Source organism: Macrobrachium nipponense, chromosome 1 (assembly GCF_015104395.2).
Source record: "Macrobrachium nipponense isolate FS-2020 chromosome 1, ASM1510439v2, whole genome shotgun sequence".
NCBI classification, from domain to species: Eukaryota; Metazoa; Arthropoda; class Malacostraca; order Decapoda; family Palaemonidae; genus Macrobrachium; species Macrobrachium nipponense.
The window spans coordinates 132921766-132939058 of NC_087200.1; the positions used below are offsets into that span (position 1 = coordinate 132921766).

Sequence of the window (17293 nt, forward strand, 5' to 3'; positions counted from 1 at the left end):
ACTTATCCAATAATAATAATAATAATAATAAATAATAATAAATAATAATAATAATAATAATAATAATAATAATAATAATAATTAATCTTATTGAAATATATTGCTGCATCAGCTGCATTTAACTTGTAAGTAGTCTTCTCTATTTTTCTAATAATTGCTTTCTCTCTGCTATTAAAACTGGCGAGCATTGTAATAGCAGAGAGAAAGCAATTATTAGAAAAATAGAGAAGACTATTTACAAGTTAAATGCAGCTGATGCAGCAATATCTTTCAATAAGACTTGTTTGAAAGAGGGTCTTCTTCTATTAAATAATAATAATAATAATAATAATAATAATAATAATAATAATAATAATAATAATAATAATAATAATAATAATAATAATAATGATAATAATAACAGTTCAAGTGTAATTTCTTCTGTTACCTTATGAATCGATGGAAGTAGAACAGAAAGATATTGAATTTCCCGCCTCTCTCCTGATCCTGCAACGACATAAGCCAATTGACTGATTTGATACTATAAGCCTGCGTCGCAAATGTAACTACTGAGCACACTGTTTAAATAAATAAGAAAGAATCTTTTCACCACTGTATTATAGTCAGTTTCCCATTTCCTGTAGAAATTTCATTTTATGAAAACCATTTCAGTTTACAGGAAAGACCTGTAAATTCCTTCCTAGTCACCTGAAGGTTTATATCCCTTCAACAACTCAAAGATTACCTAGAAAGTCGGCAAAACCTTCTTCCAAGTGATTTACCACACTCACAACCTTGCTTTCCCCTCGGCCCCCCTTACCGTAGGATAGAGTTGTACGGCATAATTCTCCCAGTGTGGTTCCCCACCCCCCAAAACCAAACGCATTACCAGCGCCAAAACTAACGTTAAAGGATATTATTCAAAGGTAAATTACAGGATAATTACAGCCGGCCGCTAAAAACTAACGTTAAATTGTTAATAAGAAACCAAAATACTATTGGAAACTGCAATTTCCAAAGAAATGCCCGCCATGTCTCTATTACTTAGATGAACCCATTAGAATGACAAAAAATACGCTCATCAGAAATGGACTACCTCAGTGTTCAATGAAATTCTCATACCAAAAATCACAGCTAACAAATGGTATTAGGTAGGAAGATTTTAAAAAGTGAAGAGACACAATTTTAGACATACTTAAATGCTTGTACTTTAATAGTGAAGTAACTTAGAATGTGAGATCACCCTTACCTTGAAAAAGACGTAGGCCACCAAGAAACCGCTCATGAAGAAGAACGTCTCCACGGACGCATAAGAGTTTAAAATGATCTGGGCAGAAAAATTTCCATTGACCAGCTGTAGGCGAGTGGTTAGAAAGAAAGCCAAAATTGCATCAGATAATTATTAAGTTCAGCGTAGACATTTATGAACTGTTCATCACATAGAATTTCTGAAAAGACTGATGGATACACTGAGATAAGATTATTTAAATCAAAACATTCATATAGCATCAGACATTATGGCTTGAGAATTAAATGTCCACATTTTCTGCAAAAAATTTAGACAATGAAAGTCGCTGGCGGTCAACCTCTGAAAAGATTAATAATAATTAGCAGAAAGAATGAGAGTTAAAATGTAATCCACCTGATAAAATTTTAATACCTCAAGCATGATAGAGAATTAATCAATCAAAAGAGAATATATTTTCCAACTTTTTGAAGGGATTCTGATGCTAGAACCCTTATTTTTTGGTGAAAGCATGCTCTCTCTCTCTCTCTCTCTCTCTCTCTCTCTCTCTCTCTCTCTCTCTCTCTCTGGTCTTGTAAGGCAAAACAGTAGTGAAATAGAGTTTAGAAAAGACGGAGGGTATTGGGTTATATAATTGGTTTTCAATAGATATTTAGAATATGAAATTACCGAAGTAACAAGACTTTCCAACCCGTCTCTCTCTCTCTCTCTCTCTCTCTCTCTCTCTCTCTCTCTCTCTCTCTCTCTCTTTCTCTGTTTATTCTATATCTCATAAATGAAGCAACCATACTGCGGGCACTTATTATTATTTTTATTATTTCAGGAGGTAAAACCAATTCATAAGGAATACGCACACAGGGGCCATTGACTTTAAATTGAAGCTCCCAAAGTTACTGCAGCAGTAACTGATCATGATACAGAGCCAGTGATTTTTCATTGCCCTGGGGTGATCAGATTGTGTGTGTGTGTGTGTGTGTATGCAAATCACACTCTTATTGCACGAAAATGCGTGAGAGGAAGTAGCTAAATATCTGGTGTTGTGCATATATTGACCAAGTTAGGTTTGAAAATGCTATTCAGTCATTTCCACTATCTGGCCAGCCATACTAGTTGCATAGCCAAGTGTGCTTTAGCCAGAAAAAGACGTATGAACTGCAGCCAGGACTATGTATATAATTCATCATTTGAATTGAATTGACTATAAAATTTAGGCTAAAGGCCAAGCATTGGGACCTATGAGGTCATTCAATGCTGAAACAGAAATTGACAGTAAAAGGTTTGAAAGGTGTAACAGGAGGAAAACGTCAAAGCAGTTGTACTCTGAATCAAGTGTTGGGAGAGGGTGGAAAGTAAGATGGAAGAAAGAGAATATGAAAGGAGGTACAGTAAAAGGAACGAAAGTGGTTGCAACTAGGGGCAAAGGCACGCTGCAAAGAACCGTAAATAATGCATGCAGTGCACCGCATGAGGTCCACTGACGGCACTCAAATCATCATTTGTATGTCGATACTCACGTCCGGAACGAAATTCTTGTTGACGCTGTAACTCCTGTACATGTACTGATGCCCCATGACAACCCATGCCATCGACAGGACCCTAAATAAGTAGGTAAAAAATCATTAATAACTAATGTGATATTCTGCCATTTCGCTTAACCCACGAAACCCTTGGTCGAAGGGATTTCCATATTCTAAATTTTCTTTCCTAAGAATAAAAAAAAGATTGTTCTAACACTTGATATCTGCCAAGAAGGTGCTGTGAGATTATTATTATTATTATTATTATTATTATTATTATTATTATTATTATTAGCAATTTACCGATTCTTACTAAAAGCATATTCATCTGCTGGTTCATATAAGTGACTCGCTAGTGTTGTTAACTCTTATGTATGATAAATTCGTAAAGTAGCTAAGTCTACGGGCACAACCAGCCCTGTTTCAGGGAATCCCTTCTCACCCCCACCCCCTTCGGAGGCGGGGGCAGGTAGGATGAAACCCCATTATAACCATCTTAGGAGTCCCAACTATAACCCTGCCAAGTTTCATGCCCATCGGGCCAACCGTTTTGCCTTAATTGAATGACAGACGGACGGACAGACAAAACGCCCATTGAAGTATAATAAGATTATACAGGAGATGAACCCTATTCATATAGAACAAGCCTACAGGGCCGATGACTTGAAATCCAAGCATCCAAAGTATATGGAGTTCATTGGAAATAAAAAACAGAAGCTAAAGGGAAATCCAGAAAGAAGAGGCGTCTTATTAAAAGGAAAAAGTTGCATTAATTAACCGAAGTCAAGAACTAATTGAAAACTTTTTCTAATAAAAAATATGTAAAAATAAAGATTTATAAGAATGTGTCTGAACAAGTTACGGGTTTCACTGGATAAAGGCAACAACGAAGATTCTTAAAAGATACTGTTTTCAAATTTATCCCAAGCGGGAATAATAATCTTTTAAACGGTAAAAAGCTAGAAATAAAGACAATATGCAGAAGATCAAACTAGCAGACGAATCATGTACATAACTATAATAATTTTCAGCAAATATCTATGGTGGGCACTGCAAAAGTTTAGCAGTGTATGTACATTTAAAAATGGCGTATTTCTATGATAGCTTTGTCACATTAAACATATTAAAATGTGCCTCGCTGTCAAACTTCTCAGTTCCAGAGGTCCTTTATTCCTCTCACCGTTGGACTGTGGACGTCTCCCAGGAGATGTCGTGCAATTGGAACTTTAGAAGTTCAAGAGAAAATGCAATGCATTACTACCCTAAAGCAATTCTTCTTGTATCTTAATACTTTTTATATCTATTTATTATATAATGTTTTTCCTTTTGATAAGTGGGATCTCTTCTTTATGTGTTCACTTTACTTCCTCTTCATTCTTCCTAATAAATCCAATATTCCTTGGAAGCACGAATTTCAAGTCTGTGGCCCCTGTGGGCTTGCTCCATATGAATAGGTTTCCTCTGCTGCATAATAATAATAATAATAATAATAATAATAATAATAAAATAATAATAATAATAATAATAATAATAATAATAATAATAATAATAATGTCTTATTGAAAGATATTGCTGCATCAGCTGCATTTAACTTGTAAATAGTCTTCTCTGTTTTTCTAATAATTGCTTTCTCTCTGCTATTACATCTGGCGAGTAATAGCAGAGAGAAAGCAATTATTAGAAAAATAGAGAAGACTATTTACAAGTTAATTGCAGCTGATGCCGCAATATCTTTCAATAAGACTTGTTTGAAAGAGGGGAGTCCTTCCAAAATAATAATGATAATTATATCTACTATAAACACAAGCTCCAGAAAAAAACCAGTAGATTTTTTAAATTAAGAAGGATATCACATAAAAGTCAGGTAGTGAAAGTATAACTGGAAAATGCAAAAAATTCCTTGGATATTTCTAGCACCTACCTCATCCCATAGAACGAAGTTATCGAGTCCTTGCTTTCTGACGTATTGATACGGAACATTTTTTCAAGATTCGTAGCCAGAGAGAACACCAGCAGATATTTCAGAGGTCCTGTTCGAAAAGGTAATGTTTCTGTAATAATATATTAACTTGATCCGAATCTCTGTCTCACAGGGTTTTTTAAGCAAGTATATTATTGCACCACTTCCATACAAAAACTATTGATATTATAGGTCAGGGGCCAGCAACCTCCAGCCCGTGGACCACATCCAGCCCGCGAAGGATGTCATTCCGGCCGCCAAATGAACACCTGGACACTAATTATCCAACTGTTGTTACCTAATGGAAGGCGTTGAGCGATCCTTGTAGTATATTTGATACCAAAGGCCTCTTCCAAGACATTGCATAGATGTCTGACCCACACTCAAAAAGGTTGCCGAAACCCAAAAAGTTTTTCTGATTAATGAACATCATCCAAAAAATATCCTTTTGTAAGACTTGTGTTTCACTATAACGGATGAATCAAAGTGATTATCTTTGCTAGTGGTCCACCAAATTTAGCAACAACACATTTGAACTAAAGCTTCATTCTTTGTTATAAAGAAGCATATTTTGTAATACCAAGCGTCCTACCCTTCCATATCTATTTCAATTTTAATACCAGTTATCAATTTCTGATGGAGCACATACTTGAAAGGTGATGGGCTTGAGGGCAAGAGCTTACATCCACACAAGGTTTTACTAATAATGAGTTAATGCAGAAGAAACATCTGAGACCTTGAATCTTATGTATTAGTTGTTATACTTGGGTAAATTTAGTCATTGCTCGGGTAAGCGAATTTATGCTCGGTAGTTTCATTTCTTACTAAATACACTAAATAACGACATAAAAATGATTGTATAAAGTGTTCATAACTAAGGTAACTAAGGTAAATGACGCTGAAATGCAACAGCATAGGCACCAAGATGACTGAATTGTGAAGTACACCTAAAATGCTCGATTGTTTGACGAGTATGTATAATCGTATCTAGTAGTCAATGCGTATGCATAATAAGAAACATAAAGCTATGTACTCTGATTTAGAAAATTATCATAAAATATCCAAAGGAAACTAACGTTTATACGGTTACAGAAAAAACGTTTTGCAGAAATTTTATACTCACAATATATATAATATATATATATATATATATATATATATGTATATGTATATATAAGTATTATATATATATGTAGTATATATATATATATATATATAATATATTATACTATATATGTGTGTGTGTATATATATATATATATATATATATGTGTGTGTGTGTGTGTGTGTATATAGTATATATCTATCTAATATAGATAATATATATATATATATATATATATATATATATACATATATATATATAAACGTATAAGCCACGAAGGAAAAATAAACAACTGAGTTTCTGCAAGATCTTTCGACTCAACGTCCTTTACTCAGCTGATAAACTGACTTACATGAGGAATTGACAGTACAGGAAAGGTCGTATAACTGACAGATAGGGATTATAAGGAGATTAGTACCTAGAGTCCGGCACACCTGGAGAATGAGTAACCTTTCCAAACAAGCATAAACATGGGTAAAATAAAAAAAAACCCACAAAGATTAAGTTAATCTGCTCAGTCACAAGGACAAGACAACTAAAGGATTATATAGGGAGACAGCTATTCAGAACTTTGGTAAGCAAAAACTTATTCACAATACATATTCACAATATATATTAAATATACATATACAATGAAGATATCTCTAAGGCAACTAATTTTTATTTAAGTCTGTAATTGTATCTTTGAGGTCATTCTTAAACATGTTACAAATACAAGGGTCTAAGTGAAACAGGCCACGACTAATATTATAATTACAATGGGAAGTAAGTTGCATTATGGCAGATTCTAAAAGATTTCGTGATAAGACATCTTTTGACCTTGCAATTATTCAACTACCAATCCAATTTATTCAGTGGTTGTTTTCACTTAAATGAATGAATATTGCATTAGATGTTTGCCCAGTTTTTACAGAATTTTTATGCTGGTTTAATCTTACTTCTAAGCCCTTGCTCGACTGTCCGAGATAAAAAGAGGGGCAGTCCATACATGGAATTCTATATATTATGTTGTTGCTTTTCCTGGGGTCATTTTTTATTAACATTCCTTTTAGTGTGTTATTATAGGAAAAAACAAGGTTGACCTTAAAGACTTTTAACAATGATTTAATGGTTTCAAATCCGTTAAAATAAGGCAAACTGAGAATGTTCTTAGAGTTTTCTTTCTCCGTGTTACTTACATTATCAAACTTTTTTGTAGGCTTTATTATAACTAATATCTAATATATGTGAAGGATAACATAAATCTTTCCCTATTTTTCTTATGTATTCAATTTCTTGATCCAAATATTGTGGACTGACAATGTGCAATACTCGTAAAAACATAGAAGAAAAAATTGATATTTTGATGTTAAGATGGTGGCCTGAATAGAAATGAACATAAGTTAAGTTGTTGGTTGGCTTCCTATAAATACTGAATTTACATTGAAATGGTTCTCTATGTATCAAAACATCTAAGAAAGGGAGGCAATTGTCTTTTTCCAATTCTAGAGTAAACTTAATCGATGGTACCTGGTTATTTAATTAAGAGAGTTAATCATTTACATCAATACCAGCAGGTAGAACAGCTAAAATATCATCAACATATCTATACCACTTTACAGGAACATAAATGATATTAGGTAAGTAGCGTTTTTCAAAGAATTCCATGTACAAGTTTGAGAGGAGTGGTGATAAAGGGTTGCCCCTTGCCATGCCAAATATTTGTTGATAAAATTCACCATTGAATATAAACTTACAATCACAAATGCACAACCTAGTGAGTGAAATAATGTGACTTAAAGGTAGAGGTAATTCATGCTGAGTTAGTTCATTACTAAGATATTCTAAAATAGAGTCTATAGGGACTTTAGTAAAAAGAGAACATAAACCAAAAACTAACGAATCTATCAGTGGGGCAAAGAGTAATTTTGTTCAATTTATCAACTAAATCTAGAGAATTTAGTCGACTAAAGTTCCTGAAGAAGTGCCTTTCTGAACAAGTGCTCCCTAAATCTTTGCTGCCACGCCGTCTGAGAAGGTATGACAATCACCCATTCAACGAATGTAATGTCATGATGTTTAAACAGCACATAGCAGCCGCCAAGCAAGAAGAGAAAGAAAAATTTGAGGAATTGGAAAAAAACAAGGATCTCTTTCAATCATTCCATCCCGGCTGATTGGAAGGACTCGCTGCGACGGGAAATTTACGAAAAACTATGTAGGACTACAGATGCCCTGAAAACGAAACTCGACAGAAAACTAAAAAATCAATTGATGGCAGTGATTGGACCAATTGTTCACGTCAAAATTGTGTTCTAAACCTATCAAGTAAACAAATAAGTGAAAATGTTGTGAGTGTGCTTGGATATGGTTTATCTTTCTTTATAACAAGTCGACCTTCTGCTTTAATGATTGCGTCATCCCTAAGTAAATTTGAAGAATATTGTGATCTTCCTCAAAATCATGTTGACATAATTAAAATTATTGTTTACAGAGCTGCCAAGGCTAAGCATGAAATTAACTTCCCTGCTCGCTATAAGAAAAGTTTGACCGATCTTAAAAAGGTCAATGCTATCCACACTACAAAAACTGATAAGTCAATTAGTATAGCAATTTTAGATAAAGTTGACTACATATCACGTATGCAAGCCCTACTGGATGATGACGTGACTTATAAAAAACTAAAAAAAAATCCCCTTGATCAAGTCATAAAAAGCTTTAATAGCACAGTGAAAAATATCCTTAAAGATAAAACAGAACTAGTAGGCAAATTGTCAGTCAAATCTCCTTCGCTACCTTACCCGTATGGATTAGTCAAAATGCACAAAGAAAATAACCCTATGCGGCCTATTATCAGTACTGTTGGTTCAATTTCATATAAACTTTCGAAATATATCACTAAGATCATGTCCCCGTTACTTGGAACCATCTCCGATTCTCATCTATATAATTCTCTAGATTTAGTTGATAAATTAAACAAAATTACTCTTTGCCCCACTGATAGATAAGTCAGTTTTGGTGTATGTTCTCTTTTTACTAAAGTCCCTATAGACTCTATTTTAGAATATCTTAGTAATGAACTAACTCAGCATGAATTACCTCTACCTATAAGTCACATTATTTCATTCACTAGGTTGTGCATTTGTGATTGTAAGTTTATATTCAATGGTGAATTTTATCAACAAATATTTGGCATGGCAATGGGCAACCCTTTATCACCACTCCTCTCAAACTTGTACATGGAATTCTTTGAAAAACGCTACTTACCTAATATCATTTATATTCCTGTAAAGTGGTATAGATATGTTGATGATATTTTAGCTGTTCTACCTGCTGGTATTGATGTAAATGATTAACTCTCTAAATTAAATAACCAGGTACCATCGATTAAGTTTACTCTAGAATTGGATAAAGACAATTGCCTCCCTTTCTTAGATGTTTTGATACATAGAGAACCAATTCAATGTAAAATGTCATTTCTATTCAGGCCACCATCTTAACATCAAAATATCAATTTTTTCTTCTATGTTTTTACGAGCATTGCACATTGTCAGTCCCCAATATTTGGATCAAGAAACTGAATACATAAGAAAAATAGGGAAAGATTTATGTTATCCTTCACATATATTAGATAGTTTGTTATAATTAAGCCTACAAAAAGTTTGATAGAGTAACACAGAGAAAGAAAACTCTAAGAACATTCTCAGTTGGCCTTATTTTAACGGATTTGAAACCATTAAATCATTGTAAATAGCCTTTAAGGTCAACCTTGTTTTTTCCTATCATAACACACTAAAAGGAATGTTAATAAAAAATGACCCCAGGAAAAGCAACAACATAATGATAAAATTCTATGTATGGACTGACCCTCTTTTTATCTCGGACAGTCGAGCAAGGGCTTAGAAGTAATATTAAACCATCATAAAAATTCTGTAAAACCTTACTTCCCATTGTAATTTTAATATTAGTCGTGGCCTGTTTTCACTTAGACCCTTGTATTTGTAACATGTTTAAGAATGACCTCAAAGATACAATTACAGACTTAAACACAAATTAGTTGCCTTAGAGATATCTTCGTTGTATATGTATGTTTAATATGTATTGTGAGTATGTATTGTGAATAGTATTGTGAATAAGTTTTTGTTTACCAAAGTTCTGAATAGCTGTCGCCCTATATAATCCTTTAATTGTCTTGTCCTTGTGTCTGAGCAGATTGACTTAATCTTTGTGTGTGTGTGTTTTTTTTTAAATTGTACCCATCTTTATGCTTGTTTGGAAAGGTTACTCATTCTCTAGGTGTGCCGGACTCTAGGTACTAATCTCCTTATATCCCTTTCCTATACTGTCAATTCCTCATGTAAGTCAGTTTTATCTGCTGAGTAAAGGACGTTGAGTCGAAAGATCTTGCAGAAATCCGTTGTTTATTTTTCCTTCGTGGCTTATCTACTTTTATTTATGCATTTATCGTGATTCAGTTATACATATATATGATATATTATATTAATATATATATATACGTATTTTAATTATATTATATATACTAATATTATAATATATAATATATATATATATATATATCATATATATTATATAATAAATTATATATATAATATATATAGATATATATTAAGTTTAATATTACCTTTCCTGAGCTCATCCTTCTTTGCGTAAGATATCCAAAGGTCCAAAAGTCCACTGAACAAAATGAGACTACCCTCCACGGCAAGGATTACTCTGAGAATGAAGAAGAAAAGCCAGAGCTCTAATGATCAAACTTCAGAGCGTAACAACAAAGTTACGGGCTGTGCAGGATCAAGAGCGAGGCCTGGTGTAAGGCAAGCTTAAACGACCACATTGAATATTAATTGATGTTAGTATGCATGCTATACGAGTGGATATGTTAAAGGTGACTCTATCCCCGCTTTATCTATAATAGCGTGGGTCATCCATATTTCTGATCTAACTTTCTTTTGACAGACTCTCTCTCTCTCTCTCTCTCTCTCTCTCTCTCTCTCTCTCTCTCTCTCTCTGCATACAGAAGGAAAGATGTTTATATAGAGTGAAAAACTGAGGTAACTTCGGCAGAAAAAGAACGATGTAGGTACCTAGGTGACTGAATTGTAAAGAATTATTTGGAAAAGAAACTGACATCATTACTATTGCTCCCGGAGTGAATTCAAAGGAAGGATGATCCTCTGCCTGGCAGGTAGCTCTACTGACCATCAGATTCAGCCCCATCTCTTGAAGTTGATGGTCAATGCTTCCCTGGAAGTAGAATTGGAATTCATTTTCAGACTTGAAAACACATTGCCTGTGATATACTGCAGAAAAGGAGGACAATAAGAGATAGAAAGCAGATTAAACCATTACTTATAAGTACCATGTGACTACATGGGTCTAGTTGCCATCTCAGTAAAAGGTCAAGTTTTGTGTTACAAGATCGTTTTTAAATATGAGAATAAGAAAAGTAATGAGAGAGAGAGAGAGAGAGAGAGAGAGAGAGAGATGAATTACCGATATAATCACAGATAACACACGAACATGTGTTAACAGGGATGACGAGTAGCCTGAGCGTCGATCAAAATTAGACCAATTCAAACATAGGTTTCTGATAGCAGTATTTGACATCTTCATTCCAGATCTCATTAAAAGCTACTAGAGAACCATGAGATATCCAAGACCCTGTTGTAATTGGATTTTGTTTAATCTATTTAGGCTATTTTGCACTTAGGCATAAGACCAGGGGGTATTTCACAAACACATCTATATATATATGTGTATATATATATATATATATAATATATATATATATATATATATATATATATATATATATATATATAGAGGCTCAGTTAAGTAAATATATAGGAGCTTCAGAAGGTGTCCATGATACAACCAGTAAAAGGAATAAAGTTTATTTTCTACGAAACGTTTCGCACATGAAACTTCTGTGCATCATCAGTCTGTAAGAGAGCAAAGAGACACATAAATAACATTCAATGATAAAAATAAAGGAACTCACAAATATTAAAATAGTCTTAAAAATTAAAAATCAAAGTAAAAACAAACAAAGGTAAAGAGAGAGAGAACAACCCAAACACCAAATGTCCATAATGTAGAGAGAAGATGGAATGACTAAAAAAACCAGTTGACGAAGACGACGTCAACTATGCCAGGTATAGAGTTACTGAAGAGGTATTGCTATTGAGTGAAGGAACAAGTGTCTTAATGTATAATGACTCGAGGATAGTTAGATGGTCAGGATTTTTGACATAATCTATTATTTTGAATTGTTCTTTTTGGATTTCAATTTTGCAATTAGAAGCATGGTTCCTGATATTGGAAAATTCAGGCTGTTTTATTTTCTGACCAGTACGGAAGCTGAAACCCAAATGGCTACAATATCTGACCCTCAGCAGCCTCCGAGTCGATCCAACGTAAGAGACCGGACATCCAGGGCTGAAGGCGGTCTTTAAAGTTAAAGAAGAGCCAATTGTACATGGGTTATTTGTTATAAGTTTGACTCTGAGACAAGGAATCTCTTGTTCAATGATTCGTGCGAGATTGGACGAGAATTTGAAGTCAGGCATATAGGGATAGTTGCATAAAACAGTTTCTTAGGAACATCAAAATTAGGCAATGGTGGATGAAAGAATTTGGCAAGTATTTGATTGATCATTCTTAGAACTATTTCTTGTGGGAAAGAATTGGACTTGAAAACAAAAAGCTTAATAAAAACGTGATCTCATCATGAAAAATCTTCCAAGAAATATCATTGAATGTTATTATTTATGTGTCTATCTATGCTCTCTTACAGACCGATGATGCACAGAAGTTTCATGTGCGAAACGTTTCGTAGAAAATAAACTTTATTCCTTTTACTGGTTGTATCATAGACACCTTCTGAAGCTCATATATATATGTATATATATATATATATATATATATATATATATATATATATATACATATATATTATATATTTATATATATATATAATATATATATATATATATAAACTATATAATATACTACATACATATTTGGAATTAATTCCCTTTAATATGGAATGGTGCAAAAAATCATTCTTATTCCCTGAAGTTTGTCGAGTTGGAAAAAGCAAAAAATCCGTATGATTATCAATAAAAAAGACAATATCCAAATGGTAAGGAAATGCAGCAACAGCTCATTCACCTTTAGGAATTTTTATCTGTTTATTTATAGTTTCTACAAATGGATACTCTGCGCCAATCTGAAAAGATAGAACGGTCACGAGATTTCTTTCACTCAAATTATTTATTCTTTGCAATTGCCGAGTCTGGCATAAGTCTAACGCTGTCAGTATCCAACTATATGATTCCTGAAGCTCAGTTCGTCTGAGCGATGGATGAAATTTCCAATATTCGTCTTAGTTTTAATAGGTCCTATATTAACAACACAGCTGTCTCATCATAATTCTAATAGGTCCTTCAATAACCATTATTACTTCAGTGCACAGTTGTGACAGACAACAATCTTCTAAGGAAAATTAATTCCACTATTATTTGATGTTGATCAGTTATCATTGGCAAATGATGTTGTTATTTGCCCTATGCAAATTAATTTAATGTGTTAAGAAAACGTCATACACAAAGGAACAACAATGCCTAAGACCACAAATTGGAATAAAAAAAATATTTCGGCCAAAGGCCAAGCGCTGGGCGTATGAGGTCATTCGGTGCTGAAATTAATGTTGAAACATATTATTATGGACGGGTGGAAGTAAAATGGAAGAAAAGGAATAAAAACGGAGGTATGGTCAAAGGAAAGAAGGGGCTTGCAGTTAAGGGCCGAAGGAGTGCAGCAAAAAATCTTAAGAAATGCCTACATTGAACCGCGAGGGGTACACTGGTAGCATTATTCCTTACGAAAGACACAAGCATCATTTTCAGGTGGAGAGAATCTTGGTTATATATATATATATATATATATATATATATATATATATATATATATAAATCTTATATATTAGAGTTAGTATTTGTATGTTTGTGTGCTATAGAAAGCCGAACCTCTTGAATGATCTAGACAAAATTTGGTGCATGGCCATCATTTGACCCAACTTAGATAAGAGGGTAGGTTTTAAACCCGTATCTCGCCCCTGTCCCCTTCCCCCTTCCCTTTGTAACTTGTGTGCTAAATAAAGTCTATGGGTTTATCATACCTCATTTCAAGTAATCGAGACCTTAGAGATATATATTATTGGAAATTTTTTTCTTTCCTGTGATTATTAAATTTGTATTGACGTTTGTGCTAAAGTTCAGTGGGGGGATGTCTTTAGTTTTAGTGGGTATGTGTTTAGGTTTAGCTGGGGATGTGTTTATTGTCATTGGTGGTGTGTTTAGGTTTAGTGGGGTGTGTGTGTGTGTGTTTTAATTTAGTTGGGAAGTGTTTAGAATTGGTGGAGGGTGTGCTTAGCTTTAGCAGGGGGTATGTCTTTAGATTAGGTGGGGGTTGCATTTTGGTTTAGTGAGGGAGTGTTTAGGTTTACTGGGGTGTGTGTGTGTAAAGGTTTAGTGGGGATTACTTTAGATACAGTGATGGTGCATTAGGTTTAGTGAGAGGTGTGTTCAGCTTTTGTGGGTGGTGTGTGTTTAGCTTTAGTGGAGGGTGCATTTAGGTTTTGTGGGTGGTGTGTGTTTAGGTTTAGGGGGTGATGCTTAGGTTTGGTGGGAGGGGTGTTTAGTGGAGGATGCATTTTAGATTGGTGGGAGGGGTGTTTAGATTTAGTGGTGGATGTGTTTAGGTTCAGTGGGGTGTATTTTGGTTTAGTGGGTTTCTGTTTAGGTTTAATGGGGTGTATTCTAATTGAGGGTGTGTTTAGGTTTAGTTGGGGGAGTACTTATGTCTAGTTGCGGTGCATCTAGATTTAGTGGGGCTATGTTTAAGTTTGGTGTTTAGGTTTAGTGGGGATGTGTCCTAGTCTGTTGGGGGTCTGCTTAGGCTAAGTGGGGGATGAGTTTAGGTTTAGTGGGGGCGTGTTTTGGTTTAGTGTGAGCGAGCTTAGGTTTAATTGTGGTGTTTTAATTAATTAGGGGGTGAGTTGAGGTTTAGTGGGGTTGTGTTTTGATTTGGTGGGGGATGTATTTAGCTTTAGTAGGATGTGTGTGTTTAGGTTTAGTGGGGGTGAATGATACTTTAGTGGGGGTTGTGTTTAGATTAGGGCTGTATGTGTTTTGGTGTAGTGATGGTAAGTTTAGGTACAGTGGGGGTGTACATTTAGGTTTAATGAGGGGTGCAATTAAGTATTATGGGTAGTGTGTTTAGGTTTGGTGGAGGTTGCATTTAGGTTTAGTGGGAGAGGTGTTTAGGTTTAGTGGTGAATGTGTTTAGGTCAAGTCAGGGCATGTTTTGGTCTAGTTGGGGTGTGTTTAGGTTTTGGTGGAGGATGTGTTTAAGTTTAGTGGGGCTGTGGTTTTGTTTCGATTCAAGGGGCGTGTTTGTTTAGTGGGGGTGTGTTTAGGTTTAGTTAGGTACATTTAGGTTTTGGGGGGAAAGGTGTTTGGGTTTGGTGGTTGAATGTACTGGTTCAACAGGGGTATATTTAGGTTCAGTGGGGAACTGTTTAGGTTTAGTATGGGTGTGTATTGGTTTAGTGGGTGGGTGCTTAGGTTTAGTGGTGGTGTTTCAGTTAAGTGTGGGGTGTGCTGAAGTTTAGTTGGGATGTGTTTAGGTTTAGTGGTGGTGCTTCAGTTAAGTGCAGGGTATGTTTAGGTTTAGAGGTTTTGAGTTCTGGTTTAGTTGGGGTGTGCTTAGGTTTAGTGGGGGGAAGTGTTTAGGTTTAATGGGAGTGTTCCAGTTTAGTGAGGACATGTTAATCAAAACCACACCACATGTTACTTCCTGTTTAAGGTAAAGACAGACTGTCATTCAGAGTATTCCCAGGAAATGCCGGGTAGGTAAGCTAGAACATATATATATATATATATATATATATATATATATATATATATATATATATATATATATATATATATATATTGTTATGAATGATAGTGACAACGTACCTGTAAATCTTCTGCAGAGCAGCTTGCCGGGATACAGGTTCCATACGTGAAAGAAGACACGCCTTTGTCGACTATTGGTGCCATTCGAACCTCAATCTCTTGGTTTTCATTCCTCGACTCACGTTTCCTCTTTCTGTTGAGTAAATGAAATAGGCTCATCAGTGGTTAAAGAATTGAATTAAATTGAATGGAATATAGAATTTAAGCCAAATTCCAAGTACTGGGACCTCTGAGGTAATTCAGAGCTGAAATGGAAATTGACAGTAAAAAGTATGAAAGTTGTTACAGGAGAAGCCTCGCAGTTCCACTATGAATCAATTGTTAGGAGAGGGTGGAAAATAAGATGGAAGAAAAAGAATATGAAAGGAGGTACAGTGAAAGGAGCGTAAAGGGTTGCAGCTAGGGGCGAAGGCAAGCTGCAAAGAACCTTAGGTAATGCCTACAGTGCACAGCATGAGGTGCACTGATGGCACTACCCTCCAACAGAAAGTTGCTATAGAGAAAAACTATATTCAAATGTTATTTAAAATACAATCCTATATATATATAAATGTAAAGAGCCTTTTATTCATAAATATATCATGACAGCATTCATTGTTAATATAGGACTAAGGTCATAAATAATCTAATATCTTAGGTAATTGTTCAGAGGTAGCGAAACCATGTAGCTGTCCCACGGAAATGTTTACTTTTTTATTTTCTTAGTTGTAAAATGAACTCTTCATCCCGTTGTACGGGTAAATATATTAGGTTTACGAAAGAGTGAACTGGAACCTGTAGAGAAATATACATGTACAAGACAAAATAAGACGAGTGTTTGTTTGTTTGCATGATGTTTTTACGTTGCATGGAACCAGTGGTTATTCAGCAACGAGACCAACAACTTTACGTGACTTCCGAACCACGTCGAGAGTGAACTTCTGTCACCAGAAGTACACATCTCTCACACCTCAATCGAATGCCAATAAGACGAGTGAGAAAAAAATACTATGTGAATAGATCTTCTGTCTTTAAATTATTTTAAAAAAAAATCTCACATCGACGTCTGCTCAAAAGAAAAATCTTGCGATGTGTCTGGGAAGTGATGATGACATTACAGCATGGTACTATAAGTCGTATTCTTAAGACATGACAGGAAGAAAACTTTTCAAGATCTGAGAACTTACCGAACTTACTTACAACTATTCACACACACGAAAGAATTAAAGACTATATAAATAAAATAGAAAAAGATTTAAATATAAATGTTGTTTAGACAGTTTTGCAAATCCTGCTCATACCTGGGCCACTGTTATTCTACTCTCTCTCTCTCTCTCTCTCTCTCTCTCTCTCTCACTGGCGGATTTAAGGGTGGGGGCCACCTAGTCACGTGTGCTATCATTTAATTAAAGGACTAACAGAAAATTGTTTCCTTTCAGTAAATCATTAGTAGAAAAAATTTGCTTAGCTAATGATATTTCA

At 34.6% G+C, this 17293-nt stretch overlaps 1 pseudogene; it reads right to left on the reverse strand.

Moving 5' to 3' along the window:
* Positions 1–17293, reverse strand: part of LOC135218941 (nose resistant to fluoxetine protein 6-like) — a 45657-nt pseudogene that overhangs the window by 14752 nt on the left and 13612 nt on the right.